Genomic DNA, 19,543 nt, shown 5'->3' with positions numbered 1-19,543 from the left:
ACACATTTTATGACGTTATTGCTAATTTATTGTTGTTCAAAATATGTAATTTGAATAGATGTCTGCTGACAAAAGAATCAAGAAGTCCACGGTTCACTCAGGCCATGAGCGAACGGAAGCTTAATTTTTTTTTTTTTTTTTTTTTTTTGACAAAACTTACAAATATAATTGCTGAAACAAAAATTACATATTACTAAATTACTTAGTTGAAACCGGGATAAGCTCCGGCCTGATGGGCCACTAGGCTTGTAGACAGACTTATAATTACTTAGTACTTTGACTGTGCAATTAAAAATGTTTTGTCATCTGATACCCGTATGGACTGAAAGTCTATTAGGGAAGTACAGCTAACAGTGTATTTACAGTTACGTACAGTTCACTCAAGCCATCACAGATGCTCTGGTGCAGACCCAGGGGGGGTACTCAAAGTATACGTGACGGGAGGTCCGACGTATTTTTTGGGGTTGAAAATTTACACACTTGGTATTTTTTGGGGGTCAAGAGATCGGTCAAGTATTTTTTTAGGTCTTAAAAAAATATGCATATTTTTTTGGGTCACATCTGATAGAAATTGACAGTGCCATTCATGTTTGATTATTGCCTGGTTCTTAAGGTGACTCGACCCAGTTTTTTTTGGGGGGGGTACCATCCTACTTTGAAGCTCTCTGGTATCCCCACCTTTACTTTTATCGTACGTCTAACACATAGAATGGATAACATATAGATCAATCTACAATATAACATAAAATTTTTGGCGATCGGAGTAAATGTCACGTGGTTATAATGCCACGCCCCTTTGAGGTCTGAGTTGAAAATCTGCTGTTGCCGGCATTTTTTCGTGAAAATCTCTCGGCTACACATAGTGCGCATTAGTGCCTTGCGCTGAACAGAGTTTCACCAAAATCGCAAAGACCCAATTCGAGAAATTCAGCGGTTTCCAAATTTAGGTCATAATTTATGCGAAAATGATAAGCAAACTTTACACGGATTATATCTAATAAACTATGAGATTCATCTCTTTATTTTGGGCATCGTTATAACAGATGGGTCCTTGCAAGTCAGCAAAACGCTTTAGGGCCTTGTAAATGCGCTCGATTTCGAGCAAAGCAAACATATAGAAATTATAGTTTTCGCTATTTGTTGACGTTTGTCAGCGTTTAAGAGTCCTTCTCACGAAAAAAGCATTTTCTTAAAAATTCGTAGTTTTTTTTCCTTCAAATTTTTTCAGGGCCACAATTGATTAACTAACTACCCGGACTCTGAATTTCATGGTCGTTGAAAAACTGTGACATTATCTTCTATAAGCCCAAACTTGAGTAAACATTGAAGATTTTTAGCGTTTTGGCTGAGTTTGTGCTTTGGGAGTTGTCTGTTGTTTCTAGTCTGTCATTATACAGCATTCTTGTTCAGCACGCGTGCAATGACCACGCTTGGCTGACTTCCGAATGCTGACTTGCAAGGACCCATCTGTTATAACGATGCCCAAAATAAAGAGATGAATCTCATAGTTTATTAGATATAATCCGTGTAAAGTTTACTTATCATTTTCGCATAAATTATGACCTAAATTTGGAAACCGCTGAATTTCTCGAATTGGGTCTTTGCGATTTTGGTGAAACTCTGTTCAGCGCAAGGCACTAATGCGCACTATGTGTAGCCGAGAGATTTTCACGAAAAAATGACGGCAACAGCAGATTTTCGACTCAGACCTCAAAGGGGCGTGGCATTATAACCACGTGACATTTACTCCGATCGCCAAAATTTTTATGTTATATTGTAGATTGATCTATATGTTATCCATTCTATGTGTTAGACGTACGATAAAAGTAAAGGTGGGGATACCAGAGAGCTTCAAAGTAGGATGGTATCCCCCCCAAAAAACTGGGTCGAGTCACCTTAATGCTTTGGTGAAATGCAGGAGAATTACAAATACAAGGTAAAGGCAATGAGAGATAAGAACCTATTTGAGTACAAAATAAGTCCAAGTAAATAATATAACTTATGCTAACAGCACAAGTTGCTCTTTGGTAGTGTGATGAATTTTGTACTAATACTTGTTTTCCTTTGCGGGAAGGGGACCGGAACATACAGACTGAAAGCTCAAGTAACCAAACATTGTCAACTGTTAATGTGATTAAGGTGTTTAAATATTCCTTAAAATATTGCGAGTCAAACATACTTTCATTGTTGTTTTTTAGTTGTTTTTATTCTGATCTATGCTGAAGGCTTGTCGTAGTGCACAACACAACTCACAGAAATACACTACAGCTTTTTTGTAAAGTCTTAATCTATTCTAACTGAGACAGAGTAACCTTGGTTTTCAGAGTTCTATGCATGTATGTGGTTTAAACTCCACTCTTAAAAATGGCCTGATTGATCCTCATTCTCTCTTTAGGTAATCAAACCTTTTTGTTCTTGAAGCACACTTACACATGCATGTTACAGATAAAAGTATTCTCTAATACAGGTAAAACAATTAAATTTTGCAGGATTCACCTAAAGCTCAGCTGGGCAACAAAACGGCAAAACACTTGCAGAAGCCCAACTAGAGGTATTAGATAATCACTTTTTCTCTTGTAGTACATTCAAAAATGAATCAGTTCATTTTTGATGTTGCGATTCTAATGTTCACAATTGTTATTTTCCAAATTTTTCCTCAGTACTTTGAAACAGTTGCAGCTTATTATAATCTTGAAAGGAAGAAGTTGGAAGTTGAAATTGACATTCTGAAACAGAGGAAGGAGAAGGTATTAATATGTTTATACCAAAATTTAAGAAAACTTTTTTGTTTTGTTGGATGTTGTAAGCATGGATGTGAGATGTGTTGCTGGAACAAAAATTATTTTGAATTATATTTCAGTGCAGACTACCCAAATTAACTCTTGATTTCAGGCAAACTACATGATTGCCTGTTGCTCAATGATTGACTCCAAAAGTGTGAACTTTGTCAAGGGGTGTATTTATCACATAGCAATAAAACACTTCAGTGATTTATGTAATCATTTTATTTCATAATGAATGCATTCTTTCCAGGTCAAATGTTGGTGTTGAGTTTTTTGCTTTTGTTTCTGTGTGTCTGTTTGTTTGTTTGTTTAACAAAGCAAGATTATTCTGTTTATAAAATTATGTATTCCTTCATCGAGTGAGTTTATCCTATTCTTTTTGCAGTGTCAAAGCACTTCACCTGATGACTGTTAGGAAGACAACTGACAAATGATGTCATCTGGGAAATTTGATCCAAAGACCAAGTTATTTGTTGCTCAAGAACATTTAACACTAGACCCCACAATTTACTGTATAAAGTGTATATGACAGAATTTTGTTATTTGCTTAATACAAACTTTAAGGTGTTGCTGAATGGAAATCAAAAAAAAAATTCCTAAAAATTTTTGATTCCCACTTTTTTGTCCGGTAAAATCATGAAATTTTACTTCTGGTGGGATACAATGCCACGTGAATGACTGGAGACGAGAGCAGTGAAGTCAAAACAAGACTCTTAGGTTTGCTTTGTTTCTGTTTGTCCCCTTTTCTTTCTCTTTTTTGTTGTTACAGGCATACACTACACACCTTAAACCCATTTTTCTCCCCCACGTGAAAAACAACAAAGCACAGGGAAAACCGTGAAACTTGATTCTGGTTTTCACGTCACACCTCTGTATTCTCGTCTCCAGTAATTTGGGCGGTATTGTTCCCCGCTGGAAGTAACATTTCATGTTTTTGCTGGGGAAAAAAGCGGGGAAGAAAAATTGCTTTCCATTAAGCAACATAGTAAAGTTTGGATCAAGCAATTAAAAAAGTTATTTCATATACACTTAAATAATGAAAAAAAGAACATTAAAACTTTAATTAAATGCATTATTGACAAGGTGATCACTGACCAATGACCCAACTGCATTATTGTCCAGGAACAGTTCACATGCATCTGGTTCTTGAAGCTGTGGTGGATCGGCATTGACCGGCAGTGGTGTATTGTCAAAAATACACGTTATGCAAAACAGCAGTTGCTGTTCTGATAGTACAGCACCTACTTGGTTGAAGCTGTAAAGCTCCACCAGAAACATCTAGACACCGGTATCTTGTTTTCCACAGGCCAAAAGCCCTCTAAATAATATTGTATTCCTTGTCTTTGTGTGTGCCTTATCATATTTGGCCTGAGATGCTGTAGAAACATTGTCTGGGCGGAAGGGGGTCATTAGGTATGGCTGAATGCCACAACCCCTGTCTCCTAAGAGCCACCCATTCCTACCTCCTCCCCTCTCCACGTGCACTTGTAAACATCTGGTTAAAGGCAGCCGAATCGTGTACAGAACCAAGCCATTTGGAAACTACATTTGTAAACGACAGTTGTGCATTGCATACTGCCATCACATTGCATGAAAGCCCTTATGGCAGACGTACAAATGCTCCTCCTCGTCTGGACCCCTAATGGCAACTAATGATCCATCAATTGCCCCAATCACCCTGGGAAAACCGGCTATACTATAGAAATCAGCCATAGTTTTCTAAAAGATAAAAACAAAAATTAAAAAAAATAAGCACTATAAAGTTCAAATCCAATATATGTCTTGCTGAGTAAACATCTTGTAAAAATCTTGAAAGTTAACTAGGGTCATGTACACTAAACAACAATGGAACTAAAAGTGCTAACATTTTCTTACATATATCTCCATTGTTGATGTAGGAAATCTTTATCCAGTCTGGGGCAATGTTAACAAGACAACGTGACACAGACATCGTACATTTGTAACTTACCGGGTCTTTCGAGAAACGGGCCCCTGGTCTCCAACATACCCAAAATGAACAAATATCTACATCTAAGCCGTCAGAAAAAAACTGCAACGCCCCGCTCCGTGTTGCACCCCTGGGTGGGTGGCCCGGACCTTGGGGGTTAGTCCACGCCCAAAGCAGCGCAGAGAGAACATCAGAAAGGAACTCTTTTTGCCTTTAACTTCACTGAAAGTGGCTCTCATCCACAACAGAGTCTTAGGAGTGACGCACACTTTGTGCGCGTTCCCTCCGTCAGAAAAAAACTGCAACGCCCCGCTCCGTGTTGCACCCCTGGGTGGGTGGCCCGGACCTTGGGGGTTAGTCCACGCCCAAAGCAGCGCAGAGAGAACATCAGAAAGGAACTCTTTTTGCCTTTAACTTCACTGAAAGTGGCTCTCATCCACAACAGAGTCTTAGGAGTGACGCACACTTTGTGCGCGTTCCCTCCGTCAGAAAAAAACTGCAACGCCCCGCTCCGTGTTGCACCCCTGACCTCTAATAAATAACTTATCTGGTTCCGATAGACTGAAGGGTGCAGGAATGTTGTTTCTTCTAGCCTCTTTGAAGGTCTTCATCTGCTCTTTACGTCGTCTGACAATTCCTGCAGGATGATCGCGGAACATTTGGAAGTCGGTTTCTCCTAGTCGGTGCCCGAGGGAAAATATTTTTTGGACATCCTTGTATCTCAGAAATCGGGCCAAAATTGGCCGGGGCTTTCCATTCTTGCTTTTTCCGCTTCTATGGACTCTTTGAATTTCAGCGGTTCTTGCATCGTGGAAGCCCAATTCGCGTTCTAAGAAATCTCTTAGGGTTTCTTCGACATTCTCGGGTTCATCAGAGGAGCCTTCTCCTATGTTCATAAATCGGATATTCTTTCTTCTGGAATAGGCTTTTAGGTAGAGATTTTTTTGTTGTAAGGTCGTTTAACAACTCTTTACTCCCCTCCGCCTTTTGTGTTAAATCAGCGATTGCGGCTTGGTGATTTTTTAGCTCGGTCGATATTTCAGTTAACTGTGAGCTTGTGAAATTTCCAGTTTCTTTAAGATCATTAATGTCTTTCTCCGTAGTTTGTCTGAAATTTTCCAATACTGCTGTACGCTCTTCTAAACTGTTGAGCTTTGTCCCGATGTTTTTAACGGATGATTCTATAACGTCGAGCTTTTTCAAACGCTCTAGGATTTCTTCCAGCTTTTCTGAGAAGTTTACTGTCATATCTAGCACAGCTAAGATAGTGTCTTCTTCAGCTATTTCTTCGTCGGTCGAGACAGTTTTTCGGAATTTTTTGTGGTCGGGTGAGGAGGCTGAGTCATCTGAACTGGATGATATCCTGTTTCTCCTTTTTCTTAATAGTTCGGTTATATATTCGGCCATTTGCCGTTGCGGGGACCACGGATATTTCAAGAAGATTGCGGACAGCCACAATAAGCGTCTTTACGCCGCCATTGCTCGTCCCAGACCCCAGATTCAAATTAGTTACGTATTATTAGACGAAGTTTTGGTCACCCTATTTAAAGTTTGTTTCCATATCGCCTATTCCTTCGTGTGTTGAGACGGAGGATAAAGTGAAATGGCCACACAAGTCCTTTTTATTGGTTTTACAGTCAAACCCGGCCTTGAGGCGGAAACCGAGGGAGAAATAAGGAAACTAAGGCATATCGTTTTTAAGTTTGTCTGCGGCTAGTTTTTTGAGAGCGGAGGAGCACTCTTCTAAGTCCAATTTTGACATGAGAGGTATCCAAAGTGCTTCAAAAAGGAAGACGAGAAATTAAGCTAGAAAAGAAAATTGACTGTTTTCAAATTCACAATTAAAGCGCTGTAAACATGTTTTGTTCATTTGGTTATATTTTTTGCCAGAATTTTCGATCGTTTCAGATTTTTCTGTAACGTCTTAACTGATTTTAAGTTTTCAGGTAATGGTGCGATCTTAGGCCCGGTTCATACGTCGCATTTCTGCCGTGTCGAATGCAATTGAAACAAAAGATAATAAAAGCAAATAATCTCATTACCTATTGTTTCAATTGCATTCGATGCGAGAAAAGTTCGACGTTTGAAGCATTATTTATTATAAGCGTTGTTGTAACAGCTGGCGAAAACGCACAAGCATAGAATTCTGATGTGAAAATTCAACAGTCAAGTGTCTGATCTCGTTCAAGCGTTCTGACCTTAAACCTGGGATAGTTTTAACTTATTGTCATTAATTAGAAAAAGGTCAACCTGCGCGTTTCGAAAATATTCGCTTTTTTGGAAAAATAGATTCTTTAAAAAGGGATTAAGCCTCTTTATGTTTTTATCTATTTTTTGGATGCTTTATATTATTTGTTATTTCGAATGCAGAAATTAGAGAATTTGATCAAAGTTTGCATGCCCAAAGTTTTAGTTAAGGAAGTGCGCCCCCGCTTTCACAAAATAGCCGCGAGTCACTTCAAAACAGTCGCACAATTGTCTCAACGTACATGAATTATCTTTGTCGCAAAAACTAAGTGCATACATAAGTTAAGAGATAAAAAGAGACAAAAATGTTCAGTAACGTGTTATGAAAAGGCTCACACCAAGTCAAAATCTTTTCATCTTTTTCCAATAATGACTTTTCTCTCAAATAATATATTTTATAGTTACGTAACGAAACGTCTTCTTCGCTGCATAGTCAGAAGATGAGACGAGAGTTTTATTTTTTGATATTAGTGTTTGCTAGACAAGTGTAAAACACGCTCCTAGCTCAAAATTATCTGAATTCCGAAAATGTAGTTCAAGGCTTATTGCTTACTGTGTTATGATTGTTATAGATCCCTATTGTAGCTATACTGGGTCTAATACTTTCTTGCCTCATCACAACCAGGGACCGACAGCGATTCCCACGCTGGATTCCGTGCATGTGCATGTTTGGAAGGGCATTATCGGACCCATCTGTTTGAGCAGTGTCGAAAATGTGCAGAGGGACTGAAATGCCAATACGAGTATGCCTCGTTGAAATCTGGTTTTTGGTGGAAATGGACGAGCAAGAACCGCAAGGATCACTACAAGATTTTTGTAACCAACCTCTTATCATCTTCGCCTTTATTCGATCAAGAGAATGTGCAATATCCGTATGCTCTCCCAACTCCATACAAGGGCCCGGTGAAAAAGTCTTGCAGAGGGGGTATTGGTTCCGCCTGCGAAGATGGCGAAAGAGGCCCCCTATGTGGCGTGTGTACAAAAGGACACTTTAAAAAATTCCATGAGTGCAGGAAATGTCCAACTAAGACGTGGATCGTCTCCCAAATGTTAATAGTTGTTACAGCCATGTTGATAATAATTGCCGTGTGTGCGTGGACAAACAAAGTGAAGAATGAGAATGTAGGGAAAATCTCAATAGCAGACTCTTTCTTGTCGAAAGTTAAGATCGCAATCGGATTTTATCAGGTGACGTACGGCTTATTAGAAGCGTTCTCATACATTGAATGGCCTGAGTCCATGCGAGTAATCAGCAAGTATTCAGAAACTCTCCAGCTGAACTTACTTGAAATTGCTCCAATTAACTGCATTTTTACGGAGTTTCACGTTGATGCGTTTGCAAACCTACTTTCGATGATCGCAATTAATGTTGTCATTATTATCTGTACAGGACTAATCTATGGACTACGAAAAGCTATTATTTTACGTAAAGGAGATTTGGATGATGAGGGGAAATCAAAACAACTATCAAAAGCTAAAGAAACTGTCTACAGAAATTTGGTCTTTTTTCTGTACATTACCCACCTCAGCAGCATACTTCTCCTCAGCTTATGTTATTGCGCTTCCTTCTGCGACATTTATCGCCCTTTGGAGAAAGCGGAGAATAATACTTGACGCTGAAAAAGTGGCGAAATCAAACGACACAGGCTCTGACCCCGAAATAATGAAGGGAATGCAATTCCTTTATGAAAACTACAAAGCTCGTTCATGGTACTGGGAAATGATAGAGACATCTCGCAAAGTGATCGTTACATCTGGCTTGATACTTGTGGGGCAAGAAAGCAGGTCATATATTGGCTTAGCATGGGTCATTGCTGGATTATACGGAATATGCTTTGCCTGTAATCGTCCTATACGAGACGCCTTTGAGAATCAGCTGATGACAACATCAATTCCCGTTACAATTTTCAACCTGGGTGTTGGGGTTATCAGTAAAATTCCTTCCGAGAACGTACCTACCAAGACCGACGCTTACATGGCGGATACGATCATATTCAGTGGATTAGTTGTTGGAGCAAACACTTTGGTTATTGGCTTAATTGTTTGTAAGATAATTTGTTTTACTTTTCTTGGGTTTTTTGTTTTATCGCCTTTTAATTAATTAAGGTCAACTTTATTGTCCAGCCGGATTCTTCGAATTCGTTATAAAAAATATTTTAAAAGGAGCTACTTTTAGGGAATCTTTAGAAACTATCAAGGGTATCTTTAAAGTCTATAAGTACCCCTGCTTTTCTCTGAGAGGTACCACGATTAAGCACCAACTTTCTAGCATTTTAGGATACGTCCTTGCACAGCACACCAGTAATTTTTCAAGAAAACGGCTGCAATTTGAAGGTCCTCCAGTGTTAAAAAGTATTCGACTGATAACCTCTATATCTGTTTGAAATCACTTTAAAACCATTCCGTAACAGATTTTTAAGTTTTCATGGTCCAAATGGTTACAAGAACCATAAAGTCCTTTAAAATAGCTCAGACTATAATGAGGACACCTATGTAATACGAATACTGCAACCTTAGCAGATGTCTACGAAGGAGGTATGACAGTACATCAAGATGCACAGATAAGTTTTTTCCTTACATCCTAAATTTTAAAACAGTTGATTTATAAGTTAAAGAATGCCGTACAACCTCTCAAAAACAGCCGCCCTAGGGACAGAGGCACATAGCTCTCGTAGAGACCTTATAATAAGATTGAATGGTTCGTATAAGAAGATCTCTAGGGAAGGAAAAACCACAGCGACAGTGAGGGGAGCCGGATCTTTAGAGACCTGAATCAGTAAAAAAACTCTTGCATAATAAGTAAAATATCAGGAAACTGATCCTTCCGGCAAAATGAGCGACATTAACATTAACAAATAGTAAAATGTACTTTATAATATATATTATATGTATATTTTACCATTTGTTTACTTGCATCGCTTTTTCTCAGTTAATTGTCTGTAAGGATAGGTTTCCTGGTTTATTTGAATTGATTCCACTGGGACAAAACCAAATGGGCGTCGTGAAAGGTGGCCGGTGTAGATAGGTGGCCAGTACTACGCTTTGGGGATTTTTTTTACTGATTTGCAATTGTGAACTGATTCGTTTGCATCTTTTCTTCTTAGTTCAGTACATCTTGCACCTGTATGCCTTTCTGAAGGAATGGTATAAAAATCCACAGTGGTCTTTGTCCTGCTGTCTGACTTTGATCCTCCCTTTTTTGAGTTTGCCGGGGGAAATTACTGGCTTGGTCGGATCAAATATGACAAAGAGCCAAATAAGTACCGGAAACACTGAAATGCCTTCTATAACTGCTGCCATGCAGGAAAGTGGAGCTATTGATATCATTCTCGAAGAAAACAAAGACGCTGCGTCAGATGACCATGACCAAGCTAAGAATTGCTGTGGTAATGATTCCCAAAGGCAATCTGGGGTAAATCGTGGCATCGTCAAGACGAATGAAGAGGGGCAACAGGCACACTGTCACTTTTAGCTAAGTAGAAATGAAAAAATCAAAGAATTAAGGAAGGCAGTTTCAACATTCAAGCTAAGGTCCACCAGGAGTTATTTAATTTATACCACCGATTTCATTTATTGCTATTCTTGCACAAGAGACTATGAGCTATGTCTTGCATAAAAAAGTCGTTTTTTGTCATGAATAATTATTATCGATCATTTCGTTTAGCTTTGTTCGACTGTCCAATATGAGTTTCTGAGTGTATTCCATTAGATGGAATAGACCTCTTTAGGTCGTAAATTGTTTTGTTTTCCCAATTCAGATCACGTAATGTTCTCAAGAGAATTTGACCCTCTTTCTTGTCAGAAATTATGCGTACATGATTATGCGCTCGGATACGACGAACTTTGGTTTGTACTGGGAAAACGAAACGTACAAGCTAAACAGGTCTATTGTATTGGAATGACTTAACGATACATGGACACATGCATTCAAAGGTTTCTTAAAACACGTTTTGTGTCAGAAATTAAGCAAAGTTGACACGAATTTCGTCTTTTCCTACCCATTTAGTATTTAGATTAGAAATAAAGCATTTGCTGGCGAAAATAAAAGGCTTTTGAAACGTTAACGTTGTGGTAGTTAAAACTTTAAACAATATCAGTTTGAATAATTATACGAGTAGGCCATGGTATAAGCTATTGATATTGATGTCATAAATTCGAATCTCGTAGCTCTCCGATATCTCTCCAAATGAGTAATGTGAAAGATTTTTTTTTCGGTATTTTGCAGTGAAACTCTTACTTTAAGCTCAAATAAGAGAGAAAAAGTCCGTGTGCGGAAGAGAGGAGTTTTTTTGAATAGGTCGTTCCAACATATCATTCCGATCTACTTTACCATTTAGCCATTTTAATATAGGAAGAGAAATTTCGGAGATCTGATTAGTTAATAATGGTGCTATTTCCCCATAATAGTGGCATTACGGCAGAAATGGGTGGTATAACAGGGTTGACAACATTTTAGCACAGTTACGTTTTTTTTGTTTTTGTTTTGTTTTCCGGGAACGAACTACAATTGCCCGCTGAAAGGCAGTGAACAAAAATACAGTTAAAACAACCAAGACGTGGATAAATGTTTTCAAGATGTGGGCCGAAAGAAGAGGTGTTAACGACGACAAAGTGATGGCTCTAACTGTGAGCCGTACAGTCTAAGAGTTATGTTAGGTGCTCTAGACAAATACCAAATACCAAATAGCAAGGGACCGAGAATTTGTCAAGTGTAGGCAACACGAGCACTTTAAGATCAAGAACAGCTATAGGAAAACCGAGTTCTGGGCGAACACAATTTAAAATCACTCCTATACACTCGGTGGTATCTCAGGTCACCTTTCCTTTCAGTTGTCGAAGCTGCCAAGAACACCATGAAATGTTTGACGAAGACTTCCCCTTGAGCAGGGACGAGCAAGGCAGAGAGTACATAAAACCCGACTAAAACACGACAAGGTGGTTTCAGAAAGAAAGTTTGCTAGTGGAGGCCCCTTTTTTGTTCTTCAAGACATACCATGCCCAAAACGCTTGAAGAAATGCGAAACCGTGGCCTGTTTTATCTCGCCATTACTGAAAAACAGAAATCAGAAGTATGTAACAAAAACGGTAGATGGGTGTCAATAACATCTACTCCTTCATGAAAAATATAGTCTTGGAAGCGAAGTCTCCGTAACAGAAACGCTTGTTAAAAAAGCTAAAGCCTCAAATCAGCCGAGAAATGCTATCATGGGTGTAACAGGCCACTAGCGAGTGCTCATTGGCAGACAACCGGGAAGTTGACGAAGCAGAAGAGCGACAGTTCTCATCCATCATCAGCTCAGTCCTTTCTGCCAAGAGGCTCAGAATTCCTGTCCAGTTCTTCTCCAAATTGCCTATTCAGAAGAACATCCTAGGCTGCCAACCAATGACAGTCCACCACTTTCATGACTGCCAAGTGACAGTGACCAGGTTCACAAAAACCTGTCATTGTTTTATTGATAGTATAAATTTGGGACTACATTATGGTAGAGATTATTTCCTTTCTTCAATCAAAGCAACCCACGTAAACTACCACACAGGATTTGCATCATGAATTTCCCTTATGTCACACTACCACACCTTGCATTAAAGTCATAAGAATTTCCTTCTATTGTGTGGATGAGTGACCAGCCTTTCTCTCTAGGTACGTTAGTAGATTTTCCTCGGTATGTGTACAAGGGGTCTTTCCTCACGAAATGTGATGATAAATCAGGATATGACCATATTTTATTGACTGGTGGTTAGTTAACGCTACTTTACCCTTTGGTTGGAAGGAATCTGCGTTCATTTATCATTCGACGGGGCTTGCGGCTACTAGTTTCATACGGGATTTAGGCATCCCCTGTTCTCTCTACATCGATGACCGGCTCAACGGTTAATTGGTGTCTCGAGAGGGCTGTTGGCCCAAGCTGCGGTATATATTGTCTGCTACGTTCTTGTTGATCTAGGATATTTTCTGGGTTTAGCCAAGTCCGTACTTCAGCCCTCTACCCGCATTACCTATTTGGGTCTGGTTTTTGACACGGCTAGGCAAGCTTTCATTCTTCCTCAAGACAAGGTAGTGAAGTTCGTAAAACTGCGTGAAGCCATTGTGGTTTCCAAAAATTTTGTACAAGTCAAAACCCTTCAACGTTTTCAGGGCAAGTGTATTTCCTTCTCTCTGGCTGTTCCCGGTGTGAAACTCTTTATTAGGAGCACAGCTGCTGCAATCGCCTCCGCTGGGTCAAATCCATATGTCCCTATGTCTCCCGCGTTACGAGAGGAATTAACACACTGGCGATTTTTGGATTCGTGGGAGGATTGTATCCCATGGCGAGATGAGAAGCATCTTATTCTTTCTATGTCCAGTGATTCCTCCGGTTTTGCTTGGGGAGGCGTTTTTCACCTCCCAGAAGGTAACCTCGAGGTTAGGGATTATTGGAGCTCCGAAGAGGCTGCCCTTCATATCTCTAAGAACGAAATGTTAGCCTTACTCAGGGTTCTTCAATCGTCCCCAGTTGAATTAAGGGATTGTAGGGTGGACGTCAATGTTGACAGTCAAGTTCTTTTGGATACATGGTCCAGAGCAGGAAGTAGAAGCCCACAGCTGACTGCCGCAACTAAAGAAGTGTTCCATTTGGTTTCGGGGCGCAATATTCAGCTCACTTTGTACAAAGTACCTTCAAAAGGAAATATTGCCGATCTTCCCTCAAGACACCTTTCACCCTCAGATTCTAAGTTATCTCTTCAGAGTTGGAAGCGAATCCAAGAAGCATTTGGCGGGGAAACAGGTCATACGCTTGATTTCATGGCCTTGGATTCCAACGCGCAGCCGGATTTCGAGGGGTCCCCTCTGCCCCATTTTACACCTTTCCCCACACCTCAGTCTGCGGGAGTCAATTTGTTTGCACAAAATCCTATCACTTAGAAGAGGAAGGAGAACCCTTACGTTTTTCCCCTTTCCTCCTTGCACCTTCCTATTGGTTAGTAAAGGTTTAAAAGTTATTTCGAAATCAAGAAAGCGTCTTTTGCAAGTTACCGCAGGAGGGTCGAAATTTGCGACCCTCCCACCACCCCCCTCTCCCCTGCAAGTCTGTTTCGTTGTTCAAATAACAGGACCAGAAACTGCCTTGGTCACATATGGCGCTGCGAGCAGGGTGAAAAAAGGAAAAACGAAACCATAGAAAGGGTGGTTGCAATAACAGAACAAGAATCGAATCACCATGAGTACAGAAGAATTAACAGCAAGGGTAAAAGAGTTGACCAAGATGTATGAAAATGCAATAAATGAATTAAAGGCCGTAAAGGAATCTGTAAACCCACCTCTGGTGTCATCCTCACAATCAGCGACAAGACGTAGTACCAGGCAGAAACAGGTTATTGTCTTTCCTCGGAATAAGAAGATAAGAAAATTACAGCGGGAGGAAGCCAGGAGGTAGTCCGTTGGTTGAGGATTTTATACAGGAACTCGAGGCAACCTTTAAGGCAAGAGAAATGACCTGTGCTAAGAAAGTGGTGGACTTAACAATGTCTCACCTGGAAGGGTCAGCTAAAGAAGAGGTACGAATGTACACCAAGAAGGAGCGAAGTAATCTACATTTTCTCCTAGAAGTTCTGGCACAAGCATTTGAAGAGAAACGGTCCAGCTTTCAACTTCTGAAGCTTTTCTATGAGCGCAAGTAAAAAGAGAATGAAACACTTCGAGAGTACCCCTACAGCTTGAAATAACTACTCAAGAGGGTCACAAAAGCAGATACAAGGCAGTTCCTGACCCAGAGAAGACGATGTGAAGGACTCTATTCTTCGGAGGGAACTGAAGAAGTTCATCAGGGAACGTTAGCCCACATTCTTAGATTTAAGGGATGGAGAATTACGTTGGTCAGAAAAGGAGAGACCACAGTGTACCGTGCCTACATCCCAACTATCTCAAGAAGTAGCCGTTAGCAGTTCTTTGTGCTTTACAGCTGATGAGAGCGAAGCCCGAATCAACTATCACGCATTATAGTTCACCACTAAATCCTCTCCTGTTCTTAAAATTGATCACGTGAGGCGATACTGTTCATCCGCGAAGAGACACTATTAGCCCAAGTGTTCGTCCGTGGAAAATACCCGGATGGATAATACTCATCCGTGAAACTTTTTCTGTAAACAAGCGGGTTTGTAGAAAATAAACAATTGAAATTGTATTAAGGAGGGTTTGTCTCTTTTCTTTTTCAAATTTTACTTTGACTTTCATGGCTTTTATCTCAAAAAGTTGAAAATAATTCAACTTATTTTTGAACTAGCGCGCAGAAAAAAATTTAGACTCAATTTAGTGGTGAACAATAAAGACAATAGAGTGTTTATGTCTCGGAACTATCGGTCTGATAGTTGCCCCTTGGAAACTTGATGTTCTTAAAACTAGCATATTTGCCCTCGAAGCGGGCGAAGCTTCTCGGGCAAATATTTGTTCAAAAAACATGAAAATTCCGCGGGGCAACTATCAGCCGATAGTTCCTCGACAGAAACATTCTATTGTTTAAATAGACATCCTCAGTGAAACGGTCTTGAAGCCTGTGATTCCCAATACGTTATATACAGTGCCTGAAAAGACAGAAAAACAAAGAGCGCAGGTGGTGTTCTTGCTTGATTGGATTAGATCTATCATTGCTAATCTAATCCGGAGGTCGCGGGTTGGATTCCCACCGAGGTCATAAGAATTGTTTTCTTTACCTCGTGTGGTTCCTTGATTCCCTTTACTGGGGCTAGCGCCCAGTGGGGTTTTCATGGGTTTCATTTAGCACTTTAATTTACACTTCAGAGTTAATTCTCTGTTCCATCATTTGTGTTCATGGTGGTACGCGGCACAACATTTATATGTTCGAGGTATTTGTCTCTCAGCATTTAAGTATTATTCAGCTCGTTACGAACTCGATCAGTTTCTTTATCTTGCTCGTAAACAGCTCCTGGTTAGTCAGTTATATTTCGAAGTCCTTCCTTCTTAAATCTAAAAGAATCTTGCGAACATTTTTCAAAACTGTGCTGCCATGTTGGACAAAGCAGAGAATTTCTGATTTTGTCTGACGTCAGCCCTGATGGATTCTGATGGATCATAGGCAACAAACAATCTCAGCGTGGGTAGTACCAAGTTAGCTCAGTTGGTCGAGCGCCGGTCTGCTGTTCGGCAGGCCGAGGCCCGTTCGGTCTCAACCGGACCACCAACCAGGATCTTTAAATAACTGGTGAATTAATGCTAGCTGTGATTAAGATGATCGCGTCATTGAGTGGTGACCTAAAGCCGCTGGCCTTGTCTCCCACAACTCTATTATTAATTAGTAGGAGACGTAAAAGTACCCATACACTGTTCATAGAAAAGTAGGGGACGTAGTCTCCAGTGGTTTGGTCAACCTGAGATGCAGTTAGGTGGGCAGAGAGGGTTTGATATGTATATCAGTTGGGAGGCCAGTTTCACTCCGCAACAGTATACAGTGACAAATCCTCAATAAACTAATCTAAACAATAACTGAACTAAACACTTAGGAGAAAATATTAATCAAACAATTGAGTTATTTGACGCTTTGCTATCACCCATACTCCTTTAGGACCAGAGTGAAATGTCGAGTATTTACTGATTCCCGTCCTCGGATGACTGGTCGCTTTCCGGCCAGACTAAACAGTCTTCCGTTCCGGGAAAAAAGTATTCGTAGCCATAATTCGTGCCCTCGAGGTCACGCACCAAGGAATATTTGTCGTCAGCAGTCTCAGCACCTTTTCATGACGCGCACCTGTGCCATAAATCCGTTAATTGTTCCTTTTGATCAATACAATGGTTCTATTTTGTATTTCAAGAAGTACATCAAAGCCGTGGGCGCTTCCAGTTCCTGCGAAAAGTAGAGAGAACCCATGGAATAGACGTGTCCTTGATAAGGTGCAGTTGCAACGATTTAATGAGTAACTTGAGCCAGTAATATCTCCTAAACGAGCCAGGTGACCTATATTTTTAATTGCACATTTCGAGTTACTATAAAGCAGGGAACACTCAAGGAAAGTTTATAAAGAAAATTTTATGTATCACATTGAATGATCCATCTCGCACTCCATTTTCCTTGTCCACATTCCCTCACTTTACTGTCTCTTTCTGGCCTGGTTACCAAGCGCTGAAGACGAAAGCAGTTTGTTCAGAAGCTCGCGTGAAACGGAAGAGATTTAAGAATAGAAAAGTAGAAGGAAAAAGACAGGTTTCAAGGAAACAACAAAAGCACGTGAAAAGATTAACGAGTAAGTGATTTTTCGCTTCTTGTTCGGCAGGATGATGTAGTTTATAGTGAACAAAATTTCCGATCCTTCGCCTTGATCTGACCTTTCTTTGTTTAGGTATTTAGACGGTAGTTGAAGATAGTATATTGAGGATAGTGAGCATAATGTTATAATTTTTTGTGGAAACTGGGAAGGCCCCGAGGTAGGAAAAGGCAAGTTCCAATTACTCCAGTGTCAAAGCGACGAGTTAATGCCCAAATCCGGCGACTCGTACTTGTTGGCGACGATAAGACATTTTACCACCTGCATTCATGAAAGTGAAAATGGTCATATTTTCATAATGTTAGGTGTCGAAATTTGAGAACAGAAGCGCAAGACAGCCCGATATACCTTTGAAAACGTCCACAAGTCTCTGCAGCCCTTTTCGACAAGCCAGTTGCTGATAAAATTGTCGCCATTCCCAATAAATTCATGTTGTGGACTGGCATGTATCATCGTTTGACTCTTTTGCTTTCGCTGTAAGCAGCACCAAAACAACTTTGTTGTGAAAGACCGTGAAATGCTGGGTGGAATGATCCCCCTCCCCTCCCCACCTCTCCTTGGGCCGAGTAAAGAAATTAATTAAAACTTCCCTTCCCCAGAGATTATGTTGTGAGCAAATGCCCAGCAGTTGTCCTTAATGTATGTTATTTTCCATTTAAGACGTTTCGGCCATAAGTCGATTTGCTTACACTGATTCACCTGCTTAACTTCTTAAGTCAAATTGCCAATGCATCTTGAGTCGATTCTCTAACATAAATAGAGAACACAAATAGGTACTGACTTGCAAGAAGTTCATTTAAAGTCTGCAAAAACGGATGAAAAACAGCTTACATCAAACACCAAAACGAATCCTGCGATAATCTCCAGTTCAATTAAAGCATGAGCTTTACTTAACTATTTTTTGGTTTAAAGTAAATTAAGTACTGAACGTTCAATTTTATTCCAAGCAATTTTTCTTATAACTCATCCAGTGTACAATCGAGACATCTTTTCAAACTTTTATTTCAGTAAATTCAACATAATAATGTGACTAAAAGCTTCTCAGGATGATATAATCAATTTAATTTGTTCTAAAGGTAACCTAAAATTACACCAATGAAGTGTTTCATTTATGTTCAATGTCCCTACGAAAAGCCTAAAATGAACCTCTAATTGGCCAGTAGCAAAACTTGTAGAGGCCTGTGCGCGAAATGCGACCGCAAAGCATGCATGGATTGTTTGGCTGGACAGAACTGCCATATATGGCCAAATAACGGCCATTTTGCGGCCAAATGTGGTCATTCTGTCCAGCCAAACAGTCAATGCATGCTTTGCGGTCGCATTTCGGACACAGGCCTCTACTCGTTTTGTTACCGGCCAATTTGCTTTCATGAGTCATGTAAAGCTGACTTTATGAACCATTCAGTAACAGCTTTAAATTAATTGAAAAGAAATGATAACCTAAAGGTTCATTTCATAGACTTTAAGAAGAACTTGTTAATTGTCTTAAACTAATATTTGAAATACCTGTCATGTCATCTTTTAGTGTAACTTTAATTTTTCAGTGAAATACTTCAGTGGTGTAGCTTGACATTGTCATTAATTCTACTTTAATGTTCCATTAAGTCACAAGTCAACTTTTATTTGCCTTTAAGTTTTCTTTCCATGTCTTATAGAAGCTTGATTCATATCAGAAACCCATAAGGGTTGAAACGTGTAACTCGCTTTCAATGCTTGTGAATATTCATTTTGACCATATTTGGAAATCTTAGTGACAGCCATTTTCAACAAAATGGCTGCTGCGCGATCACCATGCAGATGTTTTAAGACAAGAGTTCTGCATTTCAAGGTTAAAAATACACCGTTGAAAGACAAAAAATGGAAAGAGAAAGTTCAAAAGAATGCTCAGCTTTCTTTTTGTGGAGAAAGGGAAGTTTTTCATCAAGAAATCGTCCTTCGAGGAATTCAACCTTGTTTTCTTTACGGCGGAGCCCATGGTCTGTTTTGAAATGCAACCAAGTCAGCGAAGTTTTTGCTGAATTTTCAGGTGCATTTTGCACTCTATGGCCAAGACAATTACGTTTTTGAAAGGGAATTTATGTATTTTTAAATGTTTCATAGACGTTTCATAAATTTTTCTCTTCGGCGCTAAAGAAAAATTACAAAATGTGCCCTGATTTGAGATGGATTTTGTGTTGAATTTTGCCATGTGCTTAGCCGACGTCACTTGCGTGAACGGATCCACGATCCAGATAGTGTTTTCCGAATTGCTTTAAAGGATTAACTCTTTGGACTTTGAATAAAAATTCTTCTGGCTTCTCTGTCTATTGTT

General features: G+C 39.8%; 1 protein-coding gene and 1 pseudogene across 1 annotated transcript in view; both read left to right on the top strand.

Moving 5' to 3' along the window:
* Nucleotides 1-14,177: 14,177 nt before the first annotated feature.
* LOC140938191 (uncharacterized) lies at nt 14,178-14,959 on the top strand (annotated as a pseudogene).
* Nucleotides 14,960-17,025: 2,066 nt separating this feature from the next.
* LOC140939184 (uncharacterized) overlaps nt 17,026-19,543 on the top strand; it is a 14,406-nt gene continuing 11,888 nt past the window's right edge. The window contains exon 1 of the mRNA XM_073388753.1: nt 17,026-17,211. The gene's annotated coding sequence lies outside the window, so the exon portion shown is untranslated. The remainder of the gene's footprint in view (nt 17,212-19,543) is intronic.

This window comes from Porites lutea, chromosome 5 (assembly GCF_958299795.1).
Source record: "Porites lutea chromosome 5, jaPorLute2.1, whole genome shotgun sequence".
NCBI classification, from domain to species: domain Eukaryota; kingdom Metazoa; phylum Cnidaria; class Anthozoa; order Scleractinia; family Poritidae; genus Porites; species Porites lutea.
Note: the sequence above shows the minus strand (reverse complement) of the source record. Positions and strands in the feature narration are given on the sequence as shown.